The 20,813-nt window shown below is 38.7% G+C and overlaps 1 long non-coding RNA gene across 1 annotated transcript in view; it reads right to left on the bottom strand.

Moving 5' to 3' along the window:
• Positions 1-2,204: 2,204 nt before the first annotated feature.
• LOC140844298 (uncharacterized) overlaps positions 2,205-20,813 on the bottom strand; it is a 73,258-nt gene continuing 54,649 nt past the window's right edge. The window contains exon 3 of the long non-coding RNA XR_012122454.1: positions 2,205-2,287. This is a non-coding gene — a long non-coding RNA (uncharacterized lncRNA). The remainder of the gene's footprint in view (positions 2,288-20,813) is intronic.

A 20,813-nucleotide genomic window follows, 5' to 3' on the forward strand; every position in this document is an offset into this window, starting at 1 on the left:
AGAAAAAAATTATAATGTGCCATAAGGATTCAAGTTATCACTTGTCATCAGTAACTACATCCTGAGCCTGTGGGAGGCAGGGTTCTAAACCTGCATTTCCCTTTTGAAGATAATCCTCAAGATCTTAATCATTTTATCATACATTACTTCCTTGGCTTTCATATTATAATCAAATGCCTTCTCTTTCCTTAAAAAGAAAGCCTTCGGACTTTTCTAATGTTCTGTCATTTTTTGAGATCCCAGAGTTGTGCATAATAAATTCAGATGATTTTAGCCTAAAAAAGTGTTCAAGCAGATGATATCAACAAACCTTATAATTCTTAAAAGAAGTTCCAAATGATTCTGTAGGATATATATAATTCTAATCAGAATTATATTCTGATGGATCTGCCTGGATAAATTACCTATAAAATACATCTTTAAGTAAGAGACAGAACTGAACTGTTAACGGGATAATTTAAGCCTCTGCTGATGTTATAGATGATAATCCAAAGGTAATTAACCTTGATAATTGTTGCTTAGTTACAGCTTCTGTCAGTTCCTACTCAAAGAATCCCACCACCATTTTTAGTAAGATGTGATAAAATGAATTGCACAACGTTTTTGTTTCCTACTTATGGTAGCAGAAGGTCATGTGTTCAGCTGAACAAGTACTGATAGCAAGTGATCTGGAAAAAAATGAAAGCACTAGAACAGCGATGGGTTCCTAGGAGATGAGACAGCACCTCTAATAAATTTACCTTACCTCTCTAGCTCTCTCCAACTCGCTGCCCTTCCCCGTATTTTCTGCTTCTCTCCTGTCACTCTGGAAACACTCAGTTTGACTTGAAGGGACTCCTCATCCACTCTCCTCTCAGTTCATTTTCATGCCCCTTACATCTAAAAAATGATCTTTCCTATTTAAGGGCTTGGCCGGTGTCTTGGTTTACCCACAATCCTCAGCAGAGGGGCCTCCAAAATAGCTAACTCCAAGTCCCAATGCCACAAATTAGCACCTGAGAATTACATATTAGTTGGAAATTAGCTGACATTTTAGATAATGAATTGCTCCAAAACGATTATGATATCCCTTCAAATAAACAGTTAAAGTGTACATACTCTTGTACTCAAAAGAAAAACAACCAGGAATAGAAATCAATTAGAAACTCAGTTTTTAAAGAAATTCTTTATTGAAAGTATCGATACAATGTAATACCATTATTACACAGCCCATTGTCATAATTCAATCATGTTCATGGATAAGTTCATAAAGGAAAATTCTGATGTGAAATGATAACTGTACAATTAAAATATTTGTCCTATTACCCAATACCAACATATTTTCAACATTCAAACACTACCTATTAAGTATGTACTCTGCCAGGAACTAAAGATGGACTTAGCTCTATTTAATATTTACATAGGTTATACTGTTGATGAAATTGATTCATATTTTCAAGCCCACAACAATAATCCTATGGAGTGATAAGTCTTATAGAAAGACATCTAAATAATTTTGAAACAAAACTACTGACCAAATAAATATGGAAATACAAAAATTTATAAAGGGTCTTAGTTTCCAAGTTTTAAATTATCATACACTTTCTTCCCCATTTCCAAGATTCTAAGCCCTATCTTCCCTGTTACAGAAATAAGATTTTCCAAGGAAATAACTAGTATGTCCTCTAAGTAAATTGTAATTAATACATATCAACCTGTATATGAAAAAATTAATTACAGATTAACAATAACAGGAAACAAAAGTAAACCTAGTTTAAATGACCAGACCCTAAAATCATAGAATTTATACTTATGTTGATCAATTTTGCCTTGTCAGAGTAATACATCACACAATAAAAGCCTGATGTAACATGCCTATTATATAAAACATGCCCACATTAACATGCAATTTATTTTCAGTGTTGCAACATCATGGAAAAAAATTCCAGTAACTAATCCTATGTTGGAACCACCCAATGAGTTTAATTATAGATTTGTCCGTAACGAAGTCTCCCTACATCAAATGCATGCTTGGAAACCTACTCCTCATACTCCAGAGATTTTGAAAACAAGTAAGATGCTTGCTTATTGCTCAGATACTTACAGTAGAAGTTCCTTTTTGCTCGTGGGTTCATCATTTGGAGATGTTTTCATCAGGAGTCACCATGCTTTTCATCTTTAACACCATGCTTCCTCCAAGGTTTCTTGCCCTTCATTTCCAAAACAGAGCCACTTGTGCTAACAAGCCATCGTCCATACCATTTCTTTCTTGTGCGTGTGAATGTTACTCTGTCGATCGATCGATTTCCTGTCCAAAAACACTCAAAAATGAGCAAATGCTGCTGTATGCAAGTGAAATGTGTTACTCAAATACCATTTGTGCAGCCTGGTTCAGGAAGAAATTCTCTGATTGAAATGAGGAACTACATCCCAGTTGTTCCAGAGAACTTAAAAGACAGAAACGTCTTCCTTATGAATGAGCATATCAGAGTTGCCAGCATCATTTATTGTCACTCATTGATGGCTCCAGTAGTATGACACAGGAAGCATCTATACACCATGTAGATAAATAACCCTCCCAATTGCCACAGTAACAACATCCCAACTATATTTTATAATCGGGCTTAGTATGCTTTGAAGTACATAATGTTTTCCATTCCAGAAAGGACAAAGAGATCTACATTGTCAAAGTTTATTTTTAAGCTCATGTGCTTGCTAAGTGCAGGGTGAACAGGCTTGCCGCGCCTGTGGTACCACGGCTGGAACCTATTAATGCAAACAGATGAATCGCTGGCCTGGTTCCACATAGGCTTTTCTTCCTTTCTTTCTTTTTCAACTGTATCTAAATTACATTGATGGTAATTTTCTAAATTGAGAATGCTCTCAGTTTTCTGGGCTTAGTTGTTTTAATTTTATCGGTACAGCAGCAATGTCAGGAAGGCAAATAAAAGGAAGGTTTCAAATAGCTTTGGCTGAGATAAGAAAGTTGGTAATTAGAGGCAGATTCTGTGTCTGGAAGAAGGTTGAGGGACATTTGGAGGCAGCAAAAATGACACAAACTTTAAATAAAGGAGCCAAAACTGAAGGAGAGAGTGAGAGAGAGAAGCGAGGGAAGGAGAGAGAAAGATGCCTTGACCATTAGCAATAATTCTTCACATATTTTCTTACTGTTGGGAAAGCAAATTGCTCTAGTTTGCTTAACCCCCTACCAGTCTACTCAACCCACCAAAATTAGCCCACATGTCATCTAATACAGGCTAAGACTTGTGGAAACACATCACTGCTCTATTAAACCCATAACAAAATACAGCTGAGCAGCGAGCATTAGGTGATCGGGTGACCCTGAGGTAATCCAATCCATATAATGGAATTTCTAGCCCAAATTTTGGACATCTGGTTTTGATATGATAATAAATGTGATAATGTACATTAAATACCAGTATTCAAGTAACCTAATCCTTCGATCTGACTAAAACAATGACTGCTTTTCAAATCATGTGAGAGAGGAAGATTAGATAGACACATCTGTGCATATGTCAAAAATGAGCCTCTCATGTACACACACACACACACACACACACACACATACACACACCAATACAACATACACTGTCCGTCATCTTTCCAGAAATAAGAGTTGGTCTTCACAGAACACTTCCTGTGCTCTTTTCTGGACACCCTGTTGCACAATTGCACTAATTTGCAGACTTAGCTGCGATTGAGGAGGATGGAAGGCAAGTGTGAAAAATAACAATGCTAACTGAACCAGACAGAGATGTGAACCTCTGGCCTTTGCTTCATTAGTACCACCTCATGCTATAATCTGATGAAGCACCCAACCACGGACAACTTGAAAGATCTCTTAAATCAGATTATCCTGTTTTAACTTCATGGGAAAGAGTTTCTACATTTCAAATCCAAATATTCCCATATTCTTAGAGGTCAAGTAATTCAGTGCTGTAAATGGTGCCAGAGTCCAGAAGTCAAGACTCAAATTAGCACCTTCGAATTAGGCCAGTTGATGGAAAAAGACTAACGCATGAGCATCTGCTGACCTTTTATAATTGCACATGAGAAGCTGACAAGTGACCTGGAGAAGGAGAAGGTGAATGGAAGCTGTCCAGATGAAAGTCATGTGGGGATTGCTCATGGTTGACTGGTACGGGGCTTGAGAGACAAGGAAGAAGCTAATGTTGATTGGCTCAAGTGTTTCAGAAGGGAAGGTTTTTCTAGTGGTGTATTGTGCAATCCATTTCCACTTATCAAACATCTACTATGCCCCAGGCATTGTGGTAAGAATACAATTTTGTATGTTAATTGCAATAATATAAACATGTACAAAATAGAGTGGTAGCAAAGAAGAGAAACTTATTCCTTACGTTTGGCAAAATAAAGGTTTATGTCTGAGCTGGGGTTGGGAGAGAAATTGGAATTTGCTAAGCAGACAACAGGTGGTGGGACATTCCACATAGCAGAATCAGCATGTGCAATAGTGAGATGAGTAAGATGGCTAAATTATTCTCAAGAACACAAATAATATGCATTACTGGATTTTTCAAATTCCAGGGGAATATCAGAATGGGCAGGATAATGTGGTTTAGGTCTGTCCCCCTTCCTCAAGCATGTGAGCTATCTAAAGAGAGAAACTAAGTCTGACATGCCTTGGAATCACCTATATTCCTGGTACATACTGGGTGGACTGGTTAATAAGTTGCATGGCCACTCCACCCCTCAGCAAGGATTGCATGAGTAAATCTTCCCCCAGTGGATTTCCGTATTCTGCTCCCTCTCCAAGTAAGAAGTAATTCAAAATATGTTTGAACATGAGGCATATTGAAAATCCATTCACTCCCTTGTTTCCTCCTCATGTTCAAAGTTTCATGAGTCAGGTGGATGGTATTTGAAGGAGCTGCCACAGAATAAAAACCCCAAGTGCTCTTTCTTGATTTGAGCCAAACCCAAACGTTTCAAAGGCGTGAAAGCACGCAGCCACATTGGTTTGGTCTTCCTTGCCTGGGCCGCTCTTCTTCCCGGTGCTGGCCAGCACCCCACAGACATCTTAAAACAGGAGCCATTTCCACGGAATTTTAAATTTTGCCAAAAACAAGAGGAATTGGAAATTTCGTGAGAATGGTTATTCTTAGGAGATTTCCATCCCAGATTCCTAACTTGTGTGGCTCAGATAAGCACCTAAAATGCACTGCCAAAACTTCTGAGGTCCCCTATGCACTATTTCCATGCACAGTTCTGCACTGAGACCTCAAAGTAGCAGTAAATGTAATGACGTGTTGGGAAATTTTTTTGTATGCCAGCCCAAGATTCCCTTACCTAGGTGGAAATGGGTTTGGAGTGCCATTTACAACTCAAACATTGGGTTTGAATGTCCCCAGAACATGTTCAATTTTTAGATGAGATGTGTTTACATTATCCCAAATCAAAATAACCTGCCCCAAAGCAACCCTTCAATTATCCTTTTGATCCTTGAGCAACCCCAAAATATAAGAATATTTTATTGGTATAATGCTAAGTGCAACCACTCACGCCCTTCCCATAGGCTCATTTCTCATGAAAAGACTATCTCATAAATTCAACCAAAATCTCACTCACTAATTGGGATACTGTTTCAGCCATTGCTATGTAACATAACGACTCGGTGGCTTAAAACAATAGGCATTTATTACTGCTAACTCTTCTACAGGCCAGTATGACAACTCTAGTCTCATCTGGGCTTATTCATGCATCACCTGCATGTGATGCTGTTTTCTTGGTTGGCCTCTTTAATGTGTCTGGGGCTCAACTAACTGTAGCCTGCTATGGGGTAGCCTCAGCTGAGACAACTGAGCTCCCCTCCTTGTATTCTCACTTGCTCACGCCTTTCAGGTATGGTCCCAGGCCAGCTTGAGTATGCTTTCTAGGCAATCAGAGGCAAGAGAGGAAGTAGAAATGTACAAATGCATTTTAAAGCCTCTGTGCATCAGCTTGTTAAGGCCGCACAGGCCAAAGCAAGATACAAGGCAAGTCAGTGTTGGGCAACATCCACCACCAAAGGATGTGAATACTGAGAGGCAAGAAAAACAGGGGCCATTCATGCAATCTATCTGCCACAGGCACACTGAAGGTAAGAAGTCAGTCATATTCAGCCACATGGATGGACCTATGACTGTATAAAGGTGCCTCAACCTATGAGACTAGAAGTAGCTTCCAGGACCAAAGCAGAAGAGGGAAGCCAAACTCCAAGCTGGAATGGGTGCAAAGTGCCCCCAAGAAAGCACAGATGATGCACCGAAATGGCACCTGTGCCAGAGGGAGAGGTGGAGGTGTGGCCAGAGACGGCAATGTGCCACACATAATATGTGCCACATAAAACCACAAGTGTGGTGAAACAAGAGTCAGTAAAGCAATAATAAGTTAAAAGGTGAATAGCTGGGTGATAATCTCTGTGGAGTAATTTTCATCAAGGTGATGGAGTAGGGGAAAAGTGACAAATGCAGTTGCCCACAGGAGAGAAGAATGATGGAACTGGATTTGATTGAACCCAGTAGGGCGGTGAGAACAAGGAAACAGGAGGCGTAGTGTCAATGGTGCACTTTTACTCACCTCCAGCCAACCGCTGTCTTAAAAGACGGGGTACCTGGTATGGCCATATATTAAAATTTCATGTACTGTTTTCTGATCTTTAAAAAACATTGAATGAATAAATAAATAAATAGATGGGTAGATAGATAAATAAATAAATAAAACACTCTGAAAAATATTTGCAAGCATGATTTACCCCATAGGCCACTAGTCCGCAGCTCTGGATACAAAACCTTCATTTCAATGGAGTGATTTCTAGCTATCTCAAACAGTCTTTCCAAACTCATGTATTTAGGGCCTACAAATGATTTGCAATTAGAATATCGTTAATTGATATACAAATGATTGGATCATTCGAGAGTACCAAATACACAGATGTTTTTGCCTCCCTAAAACTTCCGAGTTTCAAGAGTTCGCATTCTCCCATTCTCTTATAGAAGTCTAATGGGTGCTGCCAGAACCCCACCCCAAAGTTAATTGCCCCTATTCTTAAAGTCAGTTTATTCATGACACTTTATTACATAATAACTTTCTGTTTCCAAGTATATTGGTCTAACAATTTTATTTCAATCCCTCACATTGCAGATTTCTAGAACATACCTCTTTCTCTATCATACCTTTTCCTATAGCATCTAGAAAAATATCTTTATAATTTATAAAATATATATTATAGTTATAATTAAAATGTATCTATAATCCTCAACCTTGTTTATCTTGCCCTCACTGCAGTCTTCTGGATTTCAAGTTTATTGATGCAGCTTCTCCACTTGTATGTTTGGCTTCTCACTTTTTGCTTACTGTGTATGCAGCCTGGAGGATGCTCTTTGAAATCCAAAGACCTAATTATTTCTTCCATTCTGGGAAGACATCTCTTCCTAGACATTAGATTCTTGGCATTTTGGGGGAGACTATCTTGCCTATTTCCAGAAAAATATGGTTTTACTGCAAGTGGTTAACCCAAGGGCAGGAGAAAGGAAAGCAGGAAAAGATGGGGTGTTTTAGCTTCCTAATGAGGTCTCCTATATAATCCTCATTTACTCTGTTTTTCAGATTCACATCTCTTACACAAATCTCTTTTTCTTCCTTTAATGCAGAAATTTGAGAATGCATTATATATTATGTTGATACTATTGCTGCATCTGGGTACACATATTTGTATTCTATTTTACATACCTTATGCTCCTGTCTATATTCTCTCGACCTCACCTGTTTCCCAAACCCTCAGCAATTTCCTCTATCTTAGCTGCTGACCCCGAGATCTACTTATGGGTCTGATGTTTGTATGTTTTTATATCTGAGGCCAAACAAGCAACATGTCAGGAGTCGTTGATTCCTCCCACTATTTCCAGACTTAGATTCTAGAAGCACACATCACATGGAGTGGGATCTGGCTGACTCCAAAGCTGTCAAAGGTACCAGGTGATAAACTTCTTGGTTGAGTCAACTCTCATAAAACGAACTGTGGTCAATAGGAGGCAGAAGATGGAAGAAAGCTGGCAGATAAATGTTATCTAACTTCTTCCTGGAGGGGGCTGTTTAGATTCAGGACTTTGCTATGCTATTTGCCTGAACAATGCCACATATCGCCAAGCAGGTGCACAGCTGAGGGAATGGCTATGTCTCCTTGTGGCTGTTTGTGAAGCAGTGGTCGGCATGGTACACATTATCTTGCATTTGCTTCCCACTGTTCTCTGCCACACTTTCTTCATTCTAGTTACCCTAGGATTCTCTTCCCAATAAAATATTAGTACTTCAGCCTTGTGTCAAGCTCAATTATCAAAGGATATAGGTTAATACATCTGTATATGTATATGTGTTGGCATAATTATGTATGCACACACACATATGTATACAGTTACACAAATATAATTTTATGTATAAATATATATTTTTATATAATTACATATATGATATATATGATATATTATATGCATAATCATTTATTTCCCTTTACTGTTCCATACAAAATATGTTGCCAGATAAAATCCTCAACTTCTGTATGGTGACATTGTGACACAAGATATTAATATAGAGAATTTACAAACCCCAGAGTTTTGCTTTCTTTTTATGGTTTTGTTTTGTTCTTTGCTAGTGGAAAAAAAACTTTACAAAGCAGTAAATATGAACTCTGTAAAATATTGGCCATAAACTTTGGGAAATGATCAGTAAGAACACTAGTCTTTTAGAAAACTAGGGTTTCAGACTCAAAATTATAAGTAATTGAGACAAGCACCTTGAATGCTTATAGCTTAAAAATATTTTTTAGCTCAAAATATTTTTCTCTTAAATGTTGTGGGACCCAAAAATAAAGCTGTGCTTTAATTGCCCTGCTAATAGCAGAGGCATATTTTAAAATAAATGTCCACTTGACAGTTCCTTATATGTGTACTATTTTATGTCATATTGGGGAAATGATAGGGTGAACTTCTAAGGGCATTTGTAGTATATTCTCAAATAGGTAATAAAACAATACAGATTTTTTACATGGTTTTGTTTCTATCCTTCTTATTGCTCAACTCTAAATAAAACATGCATATTAATTTGTGGGCTGAGAGTCCAGTATTGTTGGTCCAGATCAGTATCATATGCTTAGATTTTATGTCAGATTTATGGGCCATTTCAGAAATCAGCACTTTGTACTTAATTAGCTGCTGCCTGTGTGTGAAGAAGAATTTAATGTTCACCCATAACCCATGTAAGAGTCAACACCCTTCAAAACAGTGAGGTGCGACCCATGGTCTCTAGAGCCTTGAAATGAATCCTGTAATCCAATTTCAATCACAAATTTCTAGCACTTACCACACAAAGAGATCAGGGAAGCAAAGCCACCAAAACAATCTTTTTGAAAGAGTACTTCTAGAATTGTTGGTCCTGGGCCATTCAGCTGAGGGAACCCTAAGGTGAAGAGTGGAATAAAGGCTGAGGTGAAGCCACCCTTGAGGTGTGGGGTGAGGGATGGGGCCTCTGACCCCCTGGGGCAAGAGCAGCTCCAAGAAAAAAAGCAACTGGTATCCAACTGCCAGTCTGTCTGGGAGCAGGAGGCATTGGGGCCTAGAGCGCCCCTCTGTTCCAGATCAGGCCTAGAGCAGCCCAAGTACAGAAAAGATCCTACAACATGCAGAGATGACCCAGGGGAAGAACAACGTGCTCCCATGGCTAAGCCCAGGGCCTGAGGCACAGCAGACATTTGTGATGGTTGTATTCACTGGAATAACCAGTTTTAGCACTTTGTGGGCAACTTCATGACATTGAACAAGTTACATTTCATTTTTTCACTTTAAGCCTTGCTTTCCCCATCTATACAGGGATGATAATCATAATTCTTACTCTCGGAATGATTTCAAAGATGATATGCAATGATAATATGACATTGTGAATTCCAAAGCAGTAAATACAGGAGTGGAAAGATAGATAGCTGGCATCTGCATTGCTTCTTTTTAAATATCCAGAGATTTCACCATTTACCATCTTTTGGGTTACCCGCAAAAGCAGATCCTGAAACTAGGACTTAGATGCTGGTAGTCTAGTTGAGCATAATTCCAAGAAGCAGGAGAGGAGGAGGAGGAAACATTAAGGCAGAAGGAATAGCTAATTTTTTAGGGTTCTTTCAATGGGCAACTGGGGTTTCCAGGAGGACATGAGAAGAGTGTATTTAATGCCTCTTAGAACCTCACCTGAGGATCACTGGGGATAAATTTACCTATCTGTCCCCACAGTCCATAAAGGAAACCCCCAGAAGTATTAGTCCCCTCACTTCCAAGTACACACAAATAGTTGGTAAGAGCAGGTTTCCACCAGAAATGTGCACATAAGAGAAGATGCTGTTGTCGTGAGGAGCGGTGAAGCCCGTGTGGATGTGAAGCTCAGAAGGTTTGAATATAGGCATCCAAGACATCAGATACCATTTTAGTAACTAAACTAAAGGGCAAATTTTCTCTTTGGCACTCTTCTATTTAATATAACATATAATTTAAATTGTAATATAAGTTGATATTCACGGGACCCATTTGCCCCACAGTAATCTTACTGAACTTAACATTAAATCCAGTGCTATACCTTTGTGAGATTCCAAAGAACCCCAGCCTTGCTTCCTGCAGACTCCTGCCAGTTTACATCCTTAAGCATCTCTGTTCTTGGCCCGCAGCCTAGGATTGCAAAGCCTGCCCTCTATCAATTTCCACTGAAGCGTATGGGAGTTGTGTAGTTTAAGACATAAGGGGGATCATCAATGGAACAGAATACAGAGCCCAGATATAAACCCACATATGTATGGTCAATTAATATATGCTAAAGGAGCCATAAATATACAATGGGAAAAAGTCCCTTCAATGACTGGTATTGGGAAAACTGGACAGCGACATGCAAGAGAATGAAATTGGATTACTGGCTAACTCCATACACAAAAGTAAACTTGAAATCAATTAAAGACTTAAATGTAAGTCCTGAAACCATAAAACTCTTAGAAGAAAACAGGAAAAAAATTTCTTAAACATAAACATGAGCAAGTTTTTCCTGGACACATCTCCTTGGACAAGAGAAACAAAATAAAAAATGAACAAGTGGGACTACATCAAACTAAAAAGCTTCTGTACAGCAGAGAACACCACCAACAGAACAAAAAGCCGACCTACAGTGTGGGAGATGACAAATGATTTATCTGATAAGGGGTTAACATCCAAAATATATAAAGAACTCATATGACTCAACACCAAATAAACAAATAACACAATTAAAAATTGGGCAGAAGACCTGAACAGACATTTTTCCAATGAAGAAATACAGATGGCCAACAGGCACATGAAAAGATGGTCCACATTGCTAATCATCAGGGCAATACAAATCATAAATACCACAAGACATCACCTCACACCCATCAGAATGGCCACTATTCAAAAGACAAGAAACAACAAATGTTGGCAAGGGTGTGGAGAAAGGGAGAGGGATTTAATGTTAAGTTCAGTAAGATTACTGTGGGGCAAATGGGTCTCGTGAATATCAACTTATATTACAATTTAAATTATATGTTATATTAAATAGAAGAGTGCCAAAGAGAAAATTTGCCCTTTAGTTTAGTTACTAAAATGGTATCTGATGTCTTGGATGCCTATATTCAAACCTTCTGAGCTTCACATCCACACGGGCTTCACCGCTCCTCACGACAACAGCATCTTCTCTTATGTGCACATTTCTGGTGGAAACCTGCTCTTACCAACTATTTGTGTGTACTTGGAAGTGAGGGGACTAATACTTCTGGGGGTTTCCTTTATGGACTGTGGGGACAGATAGGTAAATTCATCCCCAGTGATCCTCCTACCCTGTTGGTGGGAATGCAAATTGGTGCAGCCACTGTGGAAAGCAGAATGGAGGCTCCTCAAAGAACTAAAAATAGAAATAATATAAGATCCAGTTATCCCACTTCTAGGAATTTACCAAAAGGAAACAATCCCTGACTAGAAAAGAGATATGCACCCCTATGTTTACTGCCACATTATTTACAATAGCCAAGATGTGGAAGAAACCTAAGTGCCCCTCAATAGATGAATAGATAAAGAAGAAGTGGTTCATATACATAATGGAATATTATTCATCCATAAAAAAGAAAGAAAGACTGCCATTTGTGACAACATGGATGGACCTAGAGGATATTATGCTCAGTGAAATAAACCAGGTGGAGAAAGACAAATACTGTATGATTTCGCTTATTTGTGGAATATAAAAATAAAAAAAATGAACAAAATAGCAGTGGACTTATAGACACTGAGAAATGACTGGTGGTTACCATGGGGGAGGGTGTGGAAGAAAGGAGGAGCATAAAGGGACACAAAAACTCTCAATCATAATATGAGTTGGTCATGAGGATGGTTGTACAGCATGGAGAATATAGCCAATGATCCTGTAATATCTTCCTGTGTCGACAGATAGTAACCGCATTAGATGGGGTAAGAATTTAATAATGTGGGTAACTGCTGAACCAATTTGTTGTATACTTGAAGCCAATATAAAATTGTAAATCAACTATACCTGAGTTTACAAAAAAAGACTTAAGGGATCATCATGGGGTACACCTCACGTTACCTCACAAACTGCCATGTCACCCAAACTATTCCACACAATCCCTTTCCTTATCCCGCACCTTCAAGCCTGCTTAAAACCCTATTTTCTGTCTCACATAGAAGAGATTCCTGTATAATTAGTTCTTAGAAGCTTCACATTTTCTAACAAAATGGACTTTCACCCTACATGGAGTTTTCATTTAAGCTACTAACATTTTTTTCTTCCTATCATGAAATAAGTACATAAAGTTTCCTCTATGTGACTCAATAATACTATATTTGGGCAGAAAAAGAAAAGTGGTTATAAACATTTTATTTTTCTTAAACTATCCTTTGCACAAAATATAATACCCATGGTGGACTGGCTTAAATCCCCCTTTTAAATGCTTGCATAGCTCAAAGCATTTTTCCCCTTTTAAAGTCATTACATTTGTATTTTTCCCTTTATTTTTATGATTTTTGATTAGAGTACATCTCTTCCCACTAGAATATAAACTCCAAGAATGTAGCAACCAAGTCCAGTCTTGCTTAGCACTAATCATCAGCACCTGGTAATGAGTCTGGCACAGAGGTTGGTGAGAGATACATTTGTTCAATGAATGAATGAATGAAATTACATGGGTGAACTTATTAATTTCCTCTTGCACAGGTGGAAGGAAACTATTACAGAGCAAAACTAAAACCCAAGGCCTGGAAAAGTGAAGTTGCTCATCCCTTGGCCCTCTTTTAACTGTAGACTCTAATACATTGTGATATTGCCTAAGAGAAGCAATATTATATATCCAGTGTTTCTCTCAAATTTACATGCTTGACTGAAGAAATAGCAAAGAAGCTGATCTCAGCATTTCCTAACTTATTTTCCTGTTGAGAAGCACCCAATTCGTTTATATCTTACCTTAAAATTCAAACTTAGAGCCTATGAGCACCCCCCTCCAACACACACACACACACACACTTCTTTGAAATCACTACTTTAAAATACCTCTGTATTTCCACAGGAACTTTTCGTGATTTAGTACCAGTGGGTTATGCCTCACATCAGCCCCAAACCACCAAGTGTTCAGTTTCTATTTCTCAAGAACACACAGAACAAAATGTGGCAGGTGGTACAACAGCAACAAAGTAGAGCTGTCAATCTCTCTGGGACCTCAAAGAGCCCCAGAAATTCATGGAAATGTAAAAGAGGAGTAAAAAATACCCTAACTTTATTTTGACACATCTTCCAAGAAGTCAGATTTGGTTATAAATTTCCCCTTGGAGCCTGAGGATGGATACACTTATTTTCTTATTTTTCTAATCTAAGTATGTAGATGGAGCTAACAGGATGGATAGCTTAGGAGCACAGGAGAGCTCCCGGGTCCACATGGAGTCTGCTTCTGCAGGTAAGGTTTGGGAAGGAGAAAGGGAAATGGGAAGTTATTGTCTGAGGGCCCGGAATTCAAACCTACATCGTTACCTGCAAACCATGCAATCTGCTTTAAAATAGAAACCGCAAATATGGAAGCCCTCTCACATTTGTTCACCCTTCATGTACTTCCCAAAGACTTTGACACGTGTTATTGCCAACATTCACAAATGCAATGAAAGTTCACCACTCCGCACAAGGCAAGGGAAGGTCATGCTTCTGTAAAAGGACTAGAGATTATATTTGATTAAATGTGTTCATGTTATTCCCTGAAAATGTGCAGACACTTTAAAGGGCAACTATTCTTTCCAGTGATAAACTTCAACAGAACCCTCATAGCATAAATTCCAAATTAGCATGATTTGCCTCAATGGCTTTTGCTATTAATAGGCTTGCATATAGTCGCTAGCAAGAGCTCCCTACCTGTATCCCAGCCTTTATATACAAAACCATTTAGAGCTGAGTGGATTGCTTGCATTCCCATAAGGAGACCATGAGTTATTTTGCAGTGGCAAAGATTACTTTTTAAAGGTTTATAATAAGAAAAAAAGTATCAGAGCCACCTGTCTCTGCTCCTGCAGAGGAGAGGATGATTTCCCTCTTTCCTTCATTTTCCTTTCTTCCACAGTACACCCTAGTTCCTGAAGCCCATGACACTTTTAAAAAAATAAAACTATAATGGCCCTGCTTTGTAACTTATTCCATATGTTTGACATGCTTGATAAAATAATTCCACATTAGTTTCCCTAGCCTAGCATTTGGATCATGACATCTGTTTTTCCCTATGTTTTCATGATTTATTTTGGTGTCCATGTGAACTTGCTTTCTAACAGTAAAAGGAATTTGCTTAGATTTTCTTTTCCTGGAATGTCTCCTGGTGCCTTGAAGACCCATCAGCCTTCTAATCCACACAGGCTCTGACCCAGCCACCATCAAGCCAAAATGCCACTTACAAGCACATGAACTCACACAAGTGGTTTCATCTCTCTGGACCTCAATTTTCACATCTGTACAATGGGGATGTAACAGTAACAACAATTTGCAGGATTTGGGGAAGCCTTAAATAAGTTATATGTACCATGAATTAGTTATTTATATTAATATTAATTACACACACACACGCACACATACATATATATATATGAAGCACTTTGATCAGTGTGGCATTGATAGTGTTAGTTGCTTTAGTTATTAAAGCCAAGGCATAAAGAAAGTTCTCGAAGAGAGTTCTCCGAGGTGGTTGCCCTGACTATACCACCCCTTTACCGGCCTTCATTTATCCTGTCAGTCTGCAAACAGTTATCAGGTGCCAAAAGATAAAACTCAGCACCAAGTGGAGCCACACTGGAGACTGAGGCTAAGGAGAGTCAGTAGCACAAATCCCATCTTTAGTTAAAATTTTGATATGTTATTCATCATAGCTTTTTGCATTAGGTTTGACTTTTTTTAAATACTGCATTAAAATATTATTTATATTGATTACCTTGTGTGCCCTCCCCCGGTTAAATTTTATTCCCAAGCACGTGCCTCACATGCCTCACCTAGTCTTGATCCTGGACAGTTGTAATTAAAACAGACTCAGTTCTAGTCCTTATGGTGTTAATAATTAACAGGGACAAGGGATAGGCCTTCCCAACATTATCACAAAAATGTTAATTATTTCCATTAAAAATGCAAGTTTTATATTACTCATTAAATCTCGGGATAAGTTAACTCTTTTTAGAAGTTGAGCTCAAACTTTAATTTATTCTTTTTTCAATAAATAGGTGTGAAACATCTGCCACATGCCAGGCACTGTTCTAGGACTGAGACACAACTTTCTACTTCTACTTTCATAGTTTATATTATAGTGTGAAAGAGAGTCAATGAACAATGCAAATAAATAAACTGGACCATTTGTTATATAATGCTAAATTATAAAAAGAGAGAAACAATAAATGAAAGGGAGAGAAAACCTGTTGGGGAGAAAATATAAGTGTAAGGTAGGGACCACCGGAGTTGTGACCTTGCCGAGATGACCTGGGGAAGTGAGAGAGAGACAGAGTGACCAGGTGCCTGGAGGAAACAGTCCAGGCGAAGACAGCAGCTAGTGCAGGGCAGAGACCCTGGCGTGAAAATGTGCCTGAAGTGTTTGAGAAAACAGTAAAGAGGCCAGTGTGGCAAGGAGACAGTAAGCAGACACTTAGATCAGAAAGGTATTGTGGGCTGATCATGGGGGACCTTTTAAATCATTATTATAAGTGCTTTGTTTTGCACTCAAAGTTAGCGGGGAAATACCTGAAAGACTTTGAACAGAATGATGAGATCTGACAGGTTTATCAAGATCAGTCCAGGGCTATGCTAAGGAAGGGCTCTTGGGAACAAGAAAAGAAGCAGAGCCAGTGAGGAGCCCGCTACCCAACCCAGGTGAGATGTGATGGCGGCTTGGACCAAGGTAGGAGCAGACGATGCCTCCAAGCGGTCAGATTCAGGATGTGTTTTGAAAGCAAAGCCAGTAGGTTTTTCTGTTGATGTGGATGCAGCATAAGAGAGAAAAAGAGGCGTCAAGAGTAACTCAAGGTTTTTGACCTCATAAAATGGAAGAATGGGGTTAGTATCAGCTAAAACAGTAAAGACTACAAAGAGGTATGTCTGGGACAGAATACATAGGAGCTAAGTTTGGCCATGTTAATTTTAAGATGGCAATAATCAACAAAACGTGTATGTTGAGTAGATTTGAACTCTAGAATTCAGGGTATACCAGTTGGATATAGAGGCAAAAATTTAGGAGTCATCAGCATGTAAATGATATTTAAGATCACGGTATTGGATAAAATTATGCAGGAATGGGCATAGATAGAGTGGGGATGTATTTAGTACTAAGATACAAAAGGGACTAGTAAAGGAGACTGAGTTGGAGAAAATCAAGGGAGTGTAGTGACTTGAAGTCAAGTGAAGCAAGTATTCTGAGGAGGTAGACATGAGAAACTGCAGATGCCTCTAGTAGGTCAAGTAAGATAAGGACTAAATATTGCTCATTGGATTTAGCAAAGTGAACTGACCTTAATGAGAGAAATTTTAACAGAACTGTGTCAGTAAAATCCTGATTTAGTGAGTTCAAAAGAAAAACAAGGGAGAATTTTTAGAGAATTATTTTGAGTTCTGCTGTAAAAGTAAGGTGAGAAATCAAGCCATGACTAGAAGGGAAAGGAAATTAGAGTTTCAAAATGTTTGTTCTGTGTCTTAAAATGGGGAAAATACTACCTTGCTTGTACACAGGCAGAAGACAAAGGATATTGGCAAATAGGTAATAAGTCTAGTCTGATGGTGTGTGTGTGTGTGTGTGTGTGTGTTGTGTGTGTGTGTGTGTGGTGTGTCGTGAGAGGAAGGAACAGAAATGGCCAGAGATGGAAGGAGGAATAAGGAGAACAATACCCAAAGCCAGTGGTCCAAGGAACCCAACTGGAAAACAGCTTCCAGGTGGGAGGGCAGCCTGCAGGGTCCTCTGGAGAACCAGACGTGGTCAGGGCTGTGTTTCTTGAACCTGAACGTGCATCTCACTCACCTTGAGGACTTGTTAAAGTATGAATTTCTGCGCTCACCCCAGGACGTTCTGATTCAGCAGATGTGGGTGGAGTCAGATAATCTGCATTTCTAACAGGTCCCAGACAATGCTGACTGCTCTTACTGGGAGACCTAATCTACCCAATTAGTGCAAGAAAGTGAAAGTAATTTTTTTCACAAAAGAGGCTCTTTAAAATTTGAAACCAACAAAGCCTGGTCCATGTAAAATTAGCTCCAATTTTCACTGATTTTTAAAACAATGTTTAAAAATTCATCACAAAACACAATTCTGTTTTTCCATGTTCCTTTACACTATCTATACATATGTTCATTTCCAATAGTGCAGACATAATGATATGTTATTTCAGGTTGAAACAAGAAGTGTATGCCTTCTGAATCATGTTTCTAATATTTTTTTCAGCCCCTTGTTTGTCTTATCTATTCCTGAATCTATTCCATTCATCTTGAAAACATTTTATTTGGAGCCTTCCTTTTCATTTATTCAACACAGCACCTGCTAAGTATGAGGTAGCGTGGTAGCACTTAGGATATAGCAATGAACAGAACACCGAGAGAAAGACACTGAGAAAATAAACAAACACACAGAGTAACTCAGGTGGTGATGACTTGTACACAGGACAAAAATAAAGCAGGGAGAAGGGATAGGGATGAAAAATGAAAAATGAAAAATAGGATGGGTGGTCAGGGAAGGCCTCACCAAGAAAGTGAAATTTCAGCAAGGACATGAAGGAGGTAGGGAAGTAAGATACCCAGGGGAAGAATATTCCAGACAGGAAATAAAAAGGCTATAAGACTAGAGTGTACTGAGCATATTTAAAGAAAAGCAGGGGGTCCACTGCAGTCATGTGGACAAGGGAAATGGTGAGGGGTAAATGACATCAGAGAATCAATGTGGAAGACTGGCAAAGGGATCATGTAAGGTCTTGCAGGCCCTTGAGAGAGTTTGGGCCCTTCTCTGTTGAAATGGAGAGTCTTCCCTGACTTTATGCAACGGAGAGACATGATTTGTCTTGCATTTAAAAAAGGATCCCGGATCAAGAGCAGGAGAGTGACCCTGAGGAGGAGGCCATTGTGATAATGAAGGCAGGAGATGATAGCAGCTTGAAGGGGGATAGCAGTAGAGATGTTAAGAAACAGTCAGATCCTGGAGATCTTTTGAAGGTAGAATCAAGATTTACAGAGGGAATAGATGTGGGGTGTGAAGAAAGAGTAAAGGATGACTGTAAATGGTACAGGCTTGCTACATGGAGCTGCCATTAACTAAAAAGCTCTCGAGAGAATTGGGAATAACAGGCTGTCCGTACTAATTTGGACTGCTTGCTTTCTAGGCATATTGCATATATACTTTTTCTGGGATGCACAGTAAAACACATCACAGCACAATGACTAAGGTCCAGAAAAAAAAAAAACATGCAGGACCACATTATTGCATGGTAAATTAAAAAAGAATCAGTATTAATTAGTATATACTTTCACAAAACAAACAGGAGTTTAGGTAGTATAATTTACATGGTTCGAAAGTGACAAAACACAGAACAGAAAACCTTAAAGACCAAGAGGCACTCACTTCCTAACTTCTCCTGTTCCCCACATGAAGAGAAGAAATACCCTGCCTGCATTTATTTAGGGGTCCAAGAACCAATCTCCAATCTTTATTATCATGGGACTATACTTTGTTTATGGGATCCCTAGGTTAATTCCACTAATTCATGTCCCTACCTTTTCAGTTTTCTTAGTTAGGTTTCTGTTTGCTTTTCCTGGAGAACTTCCTCAGAGGTAAACTTTCTGAGTATGTACATGTTTGAAAAGGACATCTGGTTATGAATTTGTCAAACCTGATTTCTCATTTTCATAAGTAACCAAATCCTAAATTTCAAACCATTCTCCAGAAGCCAGAGGCCTATTGCACCTTGTGAGAAGGATTTTTTGTTGTTGTTTTCATGTATATTTTGTTTTCCTCTCTGAGAGTTTTTTGTTCCTTCTTTTCTCTATTGATGTGTCGATGTGTCTTCTGTCACTACAGTGGCCTTCAGTGGTCCTCTTCCAATTTAAAAACTCATGGAATCCTCAAGTCCTGAGAAATTGTCTTCTATTATTTCTTTGATAATTGTGTACCTTTACTTTTCTCTGTTTCACTTTTTTCTGGAATTCCTATGAATTGGGTATTGAAGCTCAAAACTGATACTCTATACGTCGAATCATTTTTTTCTTTACTGTATTTTCTACATCTCTGTACTTTTTACTTTCTAGGTGAAACTTTCTACTTGCTGGTTAAGCCAAGCACTCTGGCTCCATATGCCAGAATGAGGAGAGCTTTGCTCTGGAGCACTAATTAACTTCTCTCTAAAATAGTTTATTCATTTTTTTTTTTAAGGGAAAAAAAAAAACCTGAAACCATAAAATTCCTAGGAGAAAACATAAAGGACCAGTCTCCTTGACATCAGTCTTGGCAATGATTTTTTGGATTTCACACCAAAAGCAGAGACAACAAAAGCAAAAATAAACAAGTGGGACCAAATCCAACGAACAAGCTTTGATGTAGCAAAGAAAACCATTTACAAAATGCTAAGGCAACCTACTGAATGGGAGTAAATATTTGCAAGCCATATTTCTGCTAAGAGGTGAACATCCAAAAAAAAAGAACTTCTACAAATCAATAGCAAAAACCAAACAATCCAATTTAGAAAGTCCAAAGAAAGGGAAAATAAACATTTTTCCAAGAAGACATGCAAATGGCGAACTGGTCCATGAATTGGTGCTCAACATTGGCAATCATCAGGAAAATGCAAGTGAGATACCATCTCCTACCTGTTAGGATGCCTATTATAAAAAAGATAAGAGATAGTAAGTGTTGGTGAATATGTGGAGAAGAGGGAATCCTTGTGCACTGTTGGTGGGAATATAAACTGGTGCTGGCACAATGGATGACAGTACAAAGTTTCCTCAAAAGATAAGTGAGAGCTGCCAGATGATCCGGTAATCCCGCTTCTGGGTATATGTCCAAAGGATGAAAAGAGGATCTGAAAGAGATAGCTGCTCTCCCATGTTCACGGCAGCATTATTCACAATAGCCAACGTACGGAAACAAACTAAGTGTCCATCATTGGATGAATGGACTGAAATATAGAGAAACACACAAAGGAATATCATTCAACCATGAGAAAGAAGGAAATTCTGCTAGTTGTGACAACATGGATGGATCTGTAGGGCATTATGCTAAGTGATATAAACCAGAC

This window comes from Manis javanica, chromosome 11 (assembly GCF_040802235.1).
Source record: "Manis javanica isolate MJ-LG chromosome 11, MJ_LKY, whole genome shotgun sequence".
NCBI lineage: Eukaryota > Metazoa > Chordata > Mammalia > Pholidota > Manidae > Manis > Manis javanica.